Source organism: Typopeltis vanoorti, chromosome 13 (assembly GCF_054136105.1).
Source record: "Typopeltis vanoorti isolate ZY-2024b chromosome 13, IOZ_Tvanoo_1.0, whole genome shotgun sequence".
NCBI classification, from domain to species: domain Eukaryota; kingdom Metazoa; phylum Arthropoda; class Arachnida; order Uropygi; family Thelyphonidae; genus Typopeltis; species Typopeltis vanoorti.
The window spans coordinates 103,824,150-103,839,475 of NC_143561.1; the positions used below are offsets into that span (position 1 = coordinate 103,824,150).

Sequence of the window (15,326 nt, forward strand, 5' to 3'; positions counted from 1 at the left end):
TAATGTTGTTCTTAATAAAATCAATTAATTGCTGGTTGATTATTAATCAAAATTAGTAATTTTGATTTTAATATTTTTCACTTATGGCTCCCGCAACGTTCGAACGGTGCAATGAAAAAGAATCAGGCATGCACAATATTGAAATCAACAAAACAAAACATTTAATACAAAGTTATATGACAAATACATAAATTTAACTCTGAAAATAAGATAATACAATTAACTTAGTTCCTCAGGTCAAAACATTCATAAATTAGACTTCAAATCTTCAGATACAAAATTCACAGTTCTCTCAATAACAAAGATTATTCACGCTGATCAATACTATAGAATTTCTTGCTAAATAAATTTGCTGGTATCACTCAGTTACACTCTATATTTAACACTTAGCAAGCACTTATAACATTATTATTCGCGGCAGTTATTGCTTCAAGGGGAATTACTTTTAACTCCTAACTTCGGCTAAATTCAGTGAAACACACAGTAAATGTTAGGATATTCAAGACGGAATTATCACTTAAACCTTCACACTGAAATAAAATAAAATAGGACTGTTCTTACCGGGATTAATCCTGAGCACATTTCAAAATATATTCGCTTGTTACTCCGATGGAACACTATTCAAAAGAATTCTTCAAGGAGATAACTGAATTATTAGTTATCGTGCTACACAATTCTTGACGGGCTTACTATAGGGCAGAATAATCATTCCATATTTACTACTGTATAACAAATTGAGCTTTGTACAATCCTTCTTTAAAACGATATGGGAATACGTAGTAATTCTAAAACTTCTATTAATCTTCCGGTCTTTTAGTTAGTTATCCTATTACTGCCACCACTGACTACAAGTTTTCTCCTCGTCTCCGTACACTTCTGAATGCTACTCCCTTGAATTCCCTGCCCTTCAGTGTTTTTGTTTACTTTTACCTCTCCTTATATGCCTTCCTTCTTCCCGCCTAAAACTTGTTCACCCCGTCCAACTCATTAATTTCTCTTCTCCCAATTATCGAAGCTCGTGCATTCTATTTTATTTCTATCTCCATGGCAATGATCAAAACAGAACATTAAGCGTTACATAAGATTATACCTTTACACTGAGTAATGAAAAATAATAATAAAAATATTATAGTTAATTTCTCTTTCATTTCATTTACAAATAATAAAATATATGTTACAGTTTATATAAGGCACATAAAAGTTACATACATAGAATTCCTCATAATATTATTGAAGGAATAAAGTAATAAGATAAATGTTATTTACTACAGTGTCCTTTCAATAGTATAATATACATTAAAATTATATAATTAAATAATAGCTGATAAAATTCAAGGATAATACATGAATAATAAATCTTAAGCAAGGGACTAACACATAATATTTAAACAAGTCTTGCTTAGCATATGGTAGATTATGTTAAATGTGAATGAAGAATAAAAACATACAAAACAATTTCATTCACAGTTTAACGGTAGGAAGTTTAATGAATAAGAGAGTAACTAGTCAAAACACTAAATTAGCTAACTTGTATACATGACAGTGTTCAAACCAAATCAGATGACCAAAGACTAGAGACCTCAGATATGAGAGTCCTGAGAAAGATTAGGGGCATGAACAGATGGCATCGATGGCAATATCATATTAAAAACGAGGATATGAGGAAAGAACTTGACATTGTTAGCATCTAAGAATGTGTTAGCAGAGCTAATCTCAGGTGGTATGGTTAAACAGAATGGGTGAGGAAAAGACTAGCAAAACAACTGTTCTCTGCCAGGATGGCAGAAAAGAAGACCCAGAGAAAGAACAAGATATAGGTAGATTGATACAGTAAAAATTGTCTTAGAAGACAGAAATATAAGATCTGATAACGTTAGAGTCTTGACAGATAACAGATTGATTTGTAGGAAAAGTGTTGATAGGAAGTTAGTACTACATGAAGAACTTACATCATTACTATCATAATATCTTGTACACCCCCCCCCCTGGAGGATACATGTTAGGAATTTAATGGTGTTGTTGTTGGAAGCCTAAATATCCCACTCCAGGGCAAAGGTTTCCCCCAGCCTATCCTGGATCACACTTGTCCACGTGACACCGAGCCATATTTTTCTGACTCATCTTGGCAGCCACTCTGTTGCTCTCTTTGATCATGTATGTTGCCGAATGGCCTGCCCAACCCCATTTTGATTTCCTAGCTCTCCAAATGATGTTTTGTCTCTTAAGTTCTTGTTCTATCTAATCTGGATACTCTGAGTAAACTCCTCTCATTGCTCTTTGGCAAACTTGGAGCTTTTTTTTTTTTTTGTTAGTGTAGTGGTTAGTGACCAAGTCTGGGAACATAAGTCAAAGTTGGTAGGACAATCATATCTAATCATTTTCTTTTTCGACAAATGGGAGTCCCCTTTCATCCAATGCTTCATTCCCCAGTAGCTCTTTCAATTCCACACTGGATTTCAAGGTTAATACAATTTGACATGGAAATCATTTGTCCTAAATATTTGTAGTTTTCTACATAATCTATTATAGTATTTTCAACATCAATGAGAACATGTTCATGGTTTGTCAATATTTTTGTTTTATGATGTTTGCTGTTAACCTATTTCCTCGCTTTTTATGCTTAATTCATTGATCATCAGATTAAGAGTAATTTTCAGCAAACAGAATGACATCTTCCTCTGAATATTAATACAATAATCATCCCAATCCAGATCCTTGAAAATGGCTTTGAGGGCTGCTTTAAAAAGTTTTGGAGCAATAGGATCACCTTGTTTGATGCCTCTTTCCATTCTAAAGAAGTCATCACATCCCTCCAACCTGATAGATTAGAGGGAAGTAGCCAGATATATTTTTCCTCGATTCCCATGTCTTTCAAAGCACAGAAAATAGGGTAATGTTCTATGGAGTCAAATGCTTTGCTATAGTCAATGAAGGCCATATAAAAAGGTTTATTGTATTCTAAATATTTTTCGACTATTTGATTAACTGTGTGTAGATTGTCAATTATATAAAATTCTTGCCTGAAACCTGCTTGTTCATATGGTTATTCAGAGTCGAGACAGTTACAAATTCGTTTGAGGATTATTCTTGTAAAAATTTTATAGTTGTATGATAGTAAACTTATAGGCCTGTAGTTGTTTCTGATTTCAGCCATTCAGGGAAAGTCTCATCTTTTAGGATTCTATTGTACAGTTTAAGTAATAATGGTAAAAAGTTGTCCAACCCATATTTGAAAAGCTCTGCAAGGTTTCATCTGGTCCTGGACACTTATTGTATTTCATTTCATTGATAGCAGTTTTAATTTCTGTTATGGGTGGGACATTGACATTTTCCACATGCCTATTGTTTGTTGAATTTGATCCAATTATATAGCCTGTATAAAGAAAGGTCTTTGTAAAAATCATTGGCGATGCCTTGAATTTATTTTCTATTGTTATGTTTCCATTTTTTATCTAAAAGACAGGGAATCCATTTTCTTGACTCCAGAAAGACTATGTTTAGTGAGGTTCTATTGCCTTAGATATGTCAGTTGTATTTAATTTTCTCAGGTCATTTTGGATTCCTCTTTTGACAAATTTGTCAAATTTAATTTTCTCTCTTGATATATGTAATCTGTTTTTCTTTAGTACTTCTCTTTCATCTATTAGTATCTTAGTTTTTTAGAGATCTTGTCATTCTACCTGCCAGTAGACTTATTTATAGGTTTAACCGAAGACTTAATAATGGTTTCAATAGAATTGCAAAGTTCTTAAACATCAGATTTTGAGAAGCAATCACTTTGGTCTATTAATTAATATTTGGTTTGATACACTTAATCCTGTTTTTCCATTTTGATAATGAGATAATTCCTCTCACAATTCTATGATCTACATCTAAAATTGAGCACCTGTAGAGAGGTAAATAGGCTTGTACTTAGGCAGAGAATAAAGTCAATCTCCTCTTGCTATTTCCATCAGGAGAAATATGAATTCACCATCGTTAAATTACGACTTGCTGCTAAGTTAAATAATTCTCCCTTAGCATTTCTAGAACCATATCCATATGGTCCCAGCATTTTATCCTATTGTGGCATTGAAATCTCCCATTACTATTAACTCTTGTGTTTTCTCTTTGGAAATTTTACTTGTCAGATGATTATAAAACTCTACTATTTCTTCCAAACCGTGGCTTGAGGTAGAGGCATATACCTGAATGACTGAGATTTTATGAGTTTTATTTTCACGCTTGCAATTCTTTCCAAGTATTCTTTGAATTCTACTACAGTGGTGCCTCGTAGTTCGTATTTAATTCGTTCCAGAAACTCGTTCGAAATGCAAATCAAGATTTTACATAAGAAATAATGGAAAGCGAAATAATCCGTTCCCATATCCAAAAAATTTCAATAATTTTATGTTATCTATTTTAGGTTTTTTAATAGCTTACTACTTCACTGACTGAAATACAATCTGGCCAGAGTTTTTTCCAAGAGCAGAAATCATTGTTTTAATAGAAACTTCTTTCCATGCCTTATCGACAATCCTTAAATAATGAAGAATGTTGTAATGCTCTTTCCAAAATTCTTTAAGAGTCAGTTCTGTGGCATTGGTTATTTCAAAGCACTTTTAAAACATAGCCTAATATAATTTTTCGAAGTTTGAAATCAGTTGCTGATCCATGGGTTGTATGATAAGTGGTATTGGGTGGTAAAAACTTAATGAAACTAAATCCTCCTCTAAATTTGGGGGATGAGAAGGAGCATTGTTCATCACTAGAAGAGCTTTTAATGGTAGATTTTTTTCAGTAAGATAAGCTTTTACAGTGGGAGCAAATTCTTGATAAATCCACTTAGTGAAAAACTCTGGTAACCCACACTTTCGTGTTGACCCTCGACATAACACCGAATTTGCTCTTTATGACATTATTCTTTTTAAAAACGCTAAACAAGCAAAGGCTTTATCTTGCAGTCTCCACTAGCATTACCACAAAGCAATTCTATCTTTCATAGGTTTATATCCCAGTGCAGTCTTTTCTTCTTTTGTGATATAGGTCCTTTTCGGCATTTTTTTTCCAAAAAATACCCCTTTCATCACAATTAAAAACCTGTTGAGATACAAATCCCTCACTATCCACATACTCCTTAAAGGTTTTTACACTGTCCGCTTCTTCTACATCAGCACTCGCGGCCTCTCCGTGCATGACAACACTATGGATCCCAGTTTGTTTTTTGAATTTATCGAACCAGCCTCTACTTCCTTTAAACTCTCCATTTTCAGGTGTGCGTTTCTTAAGTTCACTATGCAGATGTTTGGCTTTCTCACAAAGAATTCACTCAGTAATAACATCACCATGTAATTGCTTCTTGTTTATCCACACTAAAAGGAGCTTACTTTGTTTGTTATAGTCTCAGTTTTGGCATTAATGATATTGCAAGTTGATACAAAACTAACCCTGACTTCTTTTCTAAGTTGACAAACATATTTAATGTACACAATCAGCTGTTTTAAAAACTGAGATGTCTATAGTTTCTTCACATAAAACACTGAAATAATCTAATTATTAAAAACAACACGCAAGTCCACAGTAATAACTTTAATTAATAAATAATGTAGATATTTCATACTAAAACTAATAGTACATCTTCAGTGTTACAAACAGATAGGAATAGAATACAAGTAACGAACATTCGGTGGATCACCTATTAAAATACAATGTTGTCGCGAGCTAGGAAATGAAAGAAATTAATAAATAATTAATATTTAAGATAATTACATTTTTAATGATTACATAAAAGAAAAGTCTCCCAGATCTTCGAGAGAGAGGCAATCATTTCGATTGAAATTCAGTCAGTGTAAAAAAGCTTTACAACTTTCTTTAAAGAGGCGTTCATATTTGAACCTGCATCTATCCCACTTGATATTATGGGTAGTGGTAATACTGTGTTGTGCTAGACCAGACTTCTGAGGTTTGTTATAATCAATATAATATTGATGTTCTTTAATTCTTTTTTCCACAGAACGGACAGTTTGTCCAAAATAAGAAACATCGCATTCACAAGGAATTTGGTAAACGCCAACCAAAGACAGAGATGACAGTTTATCTTTTGTAGAAGGCAATAAGGAAGAAATTTTGTTGATAGGAATATAAGTGGGAATCAATTGGTACTTTTTTAAAATTCTACCTATAGGTTATGAAATTCCTGGAATGTAGGGGATTGGAACTCTGTGAACTGTTGAAGAAACCTTAGGTATTGGAACATAAGATTCAATTATCTGTTGGATTTGATTAGGGTGGTAATTATTAGATTCCATTAACTTCTTGATGGAAAGTTCTTGTAAGATTTCTGGAGAAGAGCAAACTTTATGTGCCCTATTAATTAGAGATTTAAGAATGCCAAATTTTTGAGATGTATGGTGAGCAGACTGTTTATGAATGTATCTACCAGTAAATGTGGGCTTTCGAAAGACACTTGTAGATAAGGTACCAGAAGAAGTTCGAGTAAGCAGGATGTCCAAAAATGATAAGGTACCAGAATTTTCCTTTTCCATGGTGAATCGGATATGAGGATGAAGGCTATTTATCTGTTGTAGAAAGATGGAAAGCTCATCTTCAGTATGTGACCAAACGGCAAAAACATCGACATAACGATACCAAAGAGATGGTTGAGGGTGAATCGATGAAAACATAGTCTCTTCAAATTGTTTCAAAAAATAGTTAGCCAAAGGTGGAGACAAAGGACTACCCATGGCAGTACCTTCAACTTGTTTTTCCAACTAAAATAACCTGAATGGATAACAAATTCAAAAATCTTTGCGATATCTGGAGGGTAATCTTCATATAATAAATTGACTGTGTCGGCTAATGGGATATTGGTAAACAAAGATACAACGTCGAAACTCACTAACAACTCAGACTCTTTGATTTTTAAATCCTTGATTTTTTCCAGGAAATCTGTTGAATTTTCTATGTAGGATCTGGAATGTCCAGTGAGAGCACTTAAAGAACGAGACAAGACTTTTGCAATTCGGTAAGTAGGAGAATCAATGCAATTCACGATTGGTCATACTGGATAGCCTTCTTTATGAATTTTCGGGAGACCATATAGATGGGGAGATCTTTCAAAGTAGGTGCGTAATTTATCCACATAATTTGGGTCCCAACTGATGACCTCATCAAGTAATTTATTTAATTGTTTAATCTGTGAATTTGTAGGTAGAGGTGTCTTCTAAAAGACTGGATACTTTTGTCTCATAGTCTTTTGAATCAAGGACTTTCCATCATTAAAAAGTTAATGGAATCTAATAATTATCACCCTAATCAAATCCAACAAATAATTGAATCTTATGTTCCAATACCTAAGGTTTCTTCAACAGTTCACATAGTTCTAATCCCCTACATTCCAGGAATCTTAGAACCTATAGGTAGAATTTTAAAAAAGTACCAATTGATTCCCACTTATATTCCTATCAACAAAATTTCTTCCTTATTGCCTTCTACAAAAGATAAACTGTCATCTCTGTCTTTGGCTGGCGTTTACCAAATTCCTTGTGAATGCGATGTTTCTTATTTTGGACAAACTGACCGTTCTGTGGAAAAAAGAATTAAAGAACATCAATATTATATTGATTACAACAAACCTCAGAAGTCTGGTCTAACACAACACAGTATTACCACTACCCATAATATCCAGTGGGATAAAGCTATTCTCTTCATAGATGCAAGTTCAAATATAAATGCCTCTTTAAAGAAAGTTGTGAAGCTTTTTTACACCGACTGAATTTAAACCGAAATTATTGCCACTCACTCTTGGAGACTTTTATTTTATGTAATCATTATAAAACTAATTATCTTAAATATTAATTATTTATTAATTTCTTTCATTTCCTAGCTCGCGACAACATTGTATTTTAATATAATAAATTTAGTTTAATCCTTTATCCAAGTGTGAGCAAACAAAGTTTGCACCTGAAAGTATCTTCAGGACTGGGGTAAGGTGGTACAACACCAGGACAACTCATTGCAAACGAGTTGCCCTGGTGAAAAAAAAAAAAAAAAATTGTATTTTAATAGGTGATCCACTGAATGTTCGTTACTTGTATTCTATTCCTATCTGTTTTAACACTGAAGATGTATTATTAGTTTAAGTATGAAATATCTACTTTATTTATTAATTAAAGTTACTGTGGACTTACGTGTTGTTTTTAATAATTATACTATGCCACAGGTTAAAATAAAAATATCTGTAGAATGTATATTTTTCAGTATTTCAGATCTAATTTCTGATGCAGGAGCCTGTGTAGCTCAGTGGATGTGGCGTTTGTACACCACAGTGCTTGGCCGCACGAAGGATGACTTGGTTTCGAGTCTAGTCGGTGACTAGAGGAAATTTTTCTAAGCCTTTTTTCGGCCGGTTCCCGAGTTAGTCAATCTCTGACACAGGCAAGCAGGTTTTTCCTCCCGTAAACTCAAGAAAATCAACCATAGAACCACATTATTTCAGACATTAAATATATTGTGTTAGGGACCATGAGATGGCGGCACATTTGAGCCGTCTCTCTTCACTGTGTACCGCTTAATTAGTGATGGCCTTGGGCCATCTATCTCTGATTGGTACCAGTGGAGATTGAACTTCCCACTCAGTCTCCAAAAGTTAGATAGGGCTAAATGGCCTCGCCTACTCCCGTATACCGAGAATAAAAAGGCGTTAGCTGATTTTTTTATTTTTTTTTTTGAATTTCTGATGCTAAAATATCAATCAACTCTTGCATTATTCTTTGAGGTATAATGTGCATTTTTACCAACGTTAAGATATTCTAAGTAGGCATTGCAATGCTCATGCAATTTTTCAAATAATGTGGTAACTCATTTTTCGCTAACCAATACATAGATCTTAAAGCTCCCAGAAAAGCATCTCTCTCTCTGCAAGTTAAAATTGAAATTAATTTTTCAATTTGCCCTATTCCAGTTTCTTCTAGTATATCTGAACAAGAATCAGTGTGTAACTTGCTTTGTTCATGGTCACCCAAGCTTTCTTTTTGAAGTCTCGTGCATGGCATAGTTACCCAAGCTACTTCCTTGTTTGTGGGTCGTCTCTTTCCGTATTTCATACATGTGGAACACATCAATCCATTATCTTTCACTACTAACCAATGGAATTTTTTAAACCACTTACTGTTAATATCCGATAAGCGGTGTTTAGATGCATGTTTTACATTTGAAAGAGACTCTGCAGAAATCAACGATTCTGTTGTTGATTTGGTGTCTTTGCTCCTATGCTCGGTTTCATCTTTCTTAAAATAACTTAAGAGTGTGGTTTTTCTGACTTGACTTTTTACTCATTATGTGGTAATTTAATAAATACAAAATATCATTGTTATTAAATTAATCAGAACAAGTCACTGAATTGTGCACTGACAGTAATATCCGAGACACATAACACATGTTATGTCGCAATTTCACTATTTATAAGTATTAATTACTAGAAATGGGAATTGGTATCACTCGAGACTGATGTCATAGTCCTCGAGAATTCCCCAAGATCACAACTACATTTGATGCGCAGAGGCCTATTACAAAATAAAATATTAAATACTTGACTCGCAATCTTCAGACAAAAACCATTATTAAGAAAAATAAATGTAGATTTGTAACATAGATTTTTGCCTTCGATTCGAATTCACTCAAACATGAAAATTATGTCTCTTTCGTAAAAGATCTTCTTTGCAACTGATACCGTTGCATTCGTGATTCCGATTTTTGTCTTCTTCTGCATACGGATTGGTGTGCATCAAAGTGAATATCCAAAGCTCTCGAGATTGGCTTGCAATGCAAGAAACTGAGCTGGTCTCACGAGTATCAAGACTCCAGTTCAATTTCTCATCACTATTAATTAAAAATGTCATATTATTTTTCCATTCTTGCTCATTATTTAGCCGGATGGTCAGTGAAACCAGCCGGGCAGTTTGCCCATTCAAAAGGTCCTGGGGAGAACATAGCCACTGCATTCCCTTATGCTTTAATGAAACCATTTCTAACACAGTTTTCACTTACAGCAGCCTAACTTTCTACAATTGATGTAACTATATCTTTATATGATGTTCTTTTCATCTGCCCTCTTGAGGTTTCTCTCAGAAACAAAAGAAATTTAGCTACTTTTGCTTCCCAGTCGCATGGCAAATTTTGTCCAACACTAGTGGAGGAGACAACACTTAAATTGTTTCTCTTCATAAATCCAAAAACCCAAGTGGGTAGGCCTTGAAATCCTTTATATTATCGTTTTACGTAATTCTTTTCGATTCCAAATAATGATTTACTTTATGAAATATTTTAAAACAGGATGTACGAAATAATGTACACCCATTTCAACTGTTGATGCAACTAGTTACAAAAGAACTATGCAACCCACACAAGTTATCTTTCGGGTCACACAAAAAGTCATAGTAATGTCGCAGTGCTCCCCAATAATGTGAAAATTGTAAAATTTTGAATTAAAAAAATTGACCGCTGCTACCAGCAACGCAAGTGCTTTTAAAGAATTCCTCTGTCTGTACTTCCTAACTCTACCACTAGTTGACGCATGCGCATTATCTATACAGCAAAAGAAGTGATGAAAATGTTCGGGGGGGGGGGGGGGGGGTCTTTATACATTAGGTGTGTGTTATCTATAAAAAAATATGGTATATCTCATTTTATAAATGCAAGAGCTTCTTCCAGTTCTAGCAACCTTTCCTCATATTTAAATGTTCTAGCATTTAGAGTTGTGATGTATAAGTTGGTGGTTTTCCAATTTTTGCACTGGGCTAAAACTGAACCTTGTCAAGTTCAGTTTTTGGCCCTGGGCAGTGAGGCTCTTCGTTTTTTCTCTGTAGCATAAATTGAGGTGATATGTTTAATTTCCCATGTGACCAAACATCTTCACAGCTTCCTGCCAGCTCCTAAATAGACCACCTCTAACATGCATGAGGAACAGACACCTTTTGCAGTCTCCTCTAACCTGGAGTGGTCAGACACAGCAAGGTGTTCATCTGTGAACCAAGACAGGGGGTCCATACTGGGTGCTGAAAAGGTCATACAGGATTTCAGTTGGTGGGATCTTTCATTTTATGAAGGGTGGGAAAAGAATGAGGATGCATCCTTGGAAGCTGAGAATGAACGCCACCAAAAAGAGTGACATCTAGATTTTTTACTCATAGTGGCGTGTGATTGGAATTCTATCACATTAAGGCTGAAATTAAATTGTGGCAGGTCCAGTCTATAAAAGGACCATGAAAAAGTTGTTCTTGCTTGGCTCTGCATAGGTCATAGTCTTGAGGGATGGTAACATGCCTATGCAGATTATGTGATGGACTAGCCATCATTCATATTTTAATCAACTATCCACATTTCACTAATGAGTGCAGTCATTATTTTAGTCACTTTCATAATCTGTCTGAGCTTTAATCATTTAAAAGATAGTAAATGTTAATGCTTTACCATTTCATATACATTGCATACGTATTAGTTTAATTTATTGTATATGCTTTTAAAAACCTGCTTTTTTGACTTGGTCAAGAAAGCTTTTCCTTGGTCTGCCTCTTCTTCTTTCCCCCTCTATTTTGCCTTCAGTTTTAATTTCCCATGTGACCAAACATCTTGGGAGATGCATTTCACAGCTTCCTGCCAGCTCCTAAATAGACCACCTCTAACATGCATGAGGAACAGACACCTTTTGCAGTCTCCTCTAACCTGGAGTGGTCAGACACAGCAATGTGTTCATCTGTGAACCAAGACAGGGGGGTCCATACTGGGTGCTGAAAAGGTCATACAGGATTTCAGTTGGTGGGATCTTTCATTTTATGAAGGGTGGGAAAAGAATGAGGATGCATCCTTGGAAGCTGAGAATGAACGCCACCAAAAAGAGTGACATCTAGATTTTTTACTCATAGTGGCGTGTGATTGGAATTCTATCACATTAAGGCTGAAATTAAATTGTGGCAGGTCCAGTCTATAAAAGGACCATGAAAAAGTTGTTCTTGCTTGGCTCTGCATAGGTCATAGTCTTGAGGGATGGTGACATGCCTATGCGGATTATGTGATGGACTAGCCATCATTCATATTTTAATCAACTATCCACATTTCACTAATGAGTGCAGTCATTATTTTAGTCACTTTCATAATCTGTCTGAGCTTTAATCATTTAAAAGATAATAAATGTTAATGCTTTACCATTTCATATACATTGCATACATATTAGTTTAATTTATTGTATATATGCTTTTAAAAACCTGCTTTTTTTTTTTATGAATTTTACTACACTTTTTTTAAATTTCACATGTGTGTTTTCTATGTTTATGCTGTCTTATTACTTTGTATCCCATCCCAACCAATCCATGTGCTATCTCTTATCCAGTATGGTGGCTCATCTTTGACTACGAGCGTAACGACGTGATGATTACCCTATCTCTTCCACATATTGTCATAAGTATTCATCATCATCATCAGTTGCATCAGTCTTGGGACTGGTAGCTCAGCAGCAATTTCCTCCATTCCGCTCTGTCATTGGCTTTCTTCTTAACCTCCTGGTAACTCCTCAAACCCGTGCTGTCTTTGACTTGGTCAAGAAAGCTTTTCCTTGGTCTGCCTCTTCTTCTTTCCCCCTCTATTTTGCCTTCAGTTATTATTTTCACAAGTCCATCATGCCAAAGTGTATGTCCAAACCACCTATCCCTTCTAATTTTGATCGATTTTATTAGAGTTCTTGTTTCATTTATCTCTCTCAGGACTTGTTGATTTGATTTTTTTTCTGTCCATTTTATTTTGTTCATGCGACGCCAGCACCACATTTCAAAAGCCTCCAATCTTCTTACATCTTCTCTGCCTAGAATCCAGGTTTCACATCCATACAATGCAATGCTCCATATCAATGTCTTTACTAATTTTTTTTCAATTGTAGGTTGATGGTTCCTGTTAAAATGCTTTTCATCTTAGAGAATTGGGCTTTTGCGTTGTTTATTCTTGATCTTATGTCTTCTCTTGTTCTGCCATCTTCTGTTATTAGGCTTCCTAAATATTTAAAGCTTTTCACTTGCTTTATTTGTTCCCCGCTGATGTCTATATGCTCTGTATTGATAGGGATTTTGCCTGTAACAATGATTTTAGTCTTATCTGTGTTGATTTTCATTTTATTTTTTTCAAGGTTATTATTTCGTAATTCTAGCATAGTTTTTAACGTTCTTCTGTTTTCTGCTACAAGGGCTATGTCATCAGCAAATCTTATACACATGACTTGCTCACCATTTATTTTATCTTTAGTTTTCTGAATGGCCTTTTCAATATATAAATTAAATAAAAGTGGTGAAAGTATAGATCCTTGTCTTACTCCATTCCTGATATTTATTTTCTCCTTATCATTGATTTTAATCCATCCATTTTGATTTTTCTAAATTTGATAAATTATTTTCCTATCCCTCAAATCTATGCCGATATTAGTTAGACAATTTAGGAGTATTTGCTGGTTTACTTTATCAAATGCTTTCTCTAAATCAAGGAAGCAAATGTAAGTATTTTGACTAAGGTTTAATCTTCTCTCTATTATTGTTCTTAAACAGAGTATTGCCTCTCTTGTTCCTTTATTCTTTCTGAATTCAAATTGGTCTTCATCCGAATAGACAATCTATTTTTGAATAATTTTTAGCAGAATTTTGCTAACATGTGGGATTAAAGCTATTGTTCTAAATTGGCTGCATTTGTTTGCATTATTCTTTTTTGGTATTGGTATTATGGTTGATTTCATAAACTCCTTTGGTATTTCTCCTCTATCATAGATTTGGGCTATTAATTGATAGAGTAAGGTTTTTGTCTCATCACCTAGATTTTGTAGCAGTTCTATAGGAATATTGTCTACACCTGGACATTTTCCATTACTCATTTCGGAAAGTGCTTTATCAAATTCTTCTCGCATTATTGGGAGTCCTAGATTATCTTCATTTTGATTTTGTATGCTGATATTAACATCAAGTTCGTCGCCATTATAGAGATTTTGAAGATAATTCTTCCATTTCATTAATATATCCTCAGATTCTATTAGTAATTTTCCATTTTCATCCTTGATGGCATTGTTTTTGCTGTTCTTATTAAATTTGAAAGTCAGTTTGTTAATTTCTTTATAGGCTTTCTCTATGTTTTCTTTTTTAAATAATTCATCTATGTTATTACACTGTTCTTCCAGGTATTCTTTTTTGGCTTGTACATTTTCTTGTAATTTGATTTTTAAGATATTTGTATTTGGCCACATCTTCTTCTTTAGCAGCATTTTTAGATTTTCTTCTTTCATCCATAAGGCCAAGTATTTCATCTGTTATCCAATGTTTTCTTTTTTTCTTTTTCTGCATTTTTCAATAATTGATTTGATGAATTTGTAATTAACTCTTTAATCATATTCCATTCGTTTTCAATATTATTCTGACTATTTATGTTTTCTGGAATGTTATGATCAGTTGCCTCTTGGTATCCTCTCTTTACTTCTTAAAGGTTCCATCTTATTGGTTTGTTTCCTATGTTTCAGTTCTGTTTTCATTAAGACAAGGTTATGGTCACTACTAATGTCAACACCTGGATAGCTTTTGCAATTTTTTATTTGGTTTCTATATCTTTTCTTGACCAATATATAATCTATTTGAATCCCCAGGTGCTTTCCAGGTGTATCTTCTTCTTTTTGGAGCTTGAAATAGTGTATTTGCTATAACTAACTGTTTTTGTGTACAAAATTCCATTAATTGCTTTCCTCTTTCATTCCTAAGTTCAAGACCAAATCTTCCTGAAACATTATCATTGCTCTCTTCTCCCACTATAGCATTCCAATCTCCCATTATTATTGTATTGTCTCTGTCTTTAAAGCTGCTCCAGATTTCTTCTATTTCTTCATCGCTGTGTTGTGATGTTGGCATGTAGACCATTATAATATTGAGGTTTACTGGTTCATTTTGAATGCTTATCACCATGATTCTGTCACTATAGTTAATTATTGTAGTGATTAACTTTCCAACTTTTTCATGAAGCATTATTGCAACACCTGACTCGCCCTTCTTTTGTCCGAAATTACCCTGCCCCTCCCATCATGTCTCATTAATGCCCAGAATGTCAATTTCAAGTCTTTCCATTTCTTTTTTCACATTTTCTATTTTATCTGGTTCTAGCAGTGTTCTTGCATTCCATGTTCCAATATTCAGCTTATTTCTTGTCTTCATTTTTGAATAAGTACCAGGATTTCGTTGGCTGTCGACCTGAGAAGCCCAGTTACTTCTCCTGCCGGGCATGATCCCTTCAGTGAAGGCTCCATCGCCAATCTTGATTTCATTTTTAACTTCCATTGC

At 34.2% G+C, this 15,326-nt stretch overlaps 1 protein-coding gene across 2 annotated transcripts in view; it reads right to left on the reverse strand.

Moving 5' to 3' along the window:
* mst (misato mitochondrial distribution and morphology regulator) overlaps positions 1-15,326 on the reverse strand; it is a 211,210-nt gene that overhangs the window by 14,167 nt on the left and 181,717 nt on the right. The gene's annotated exons all lie outside the window — the stretch shown is intronic.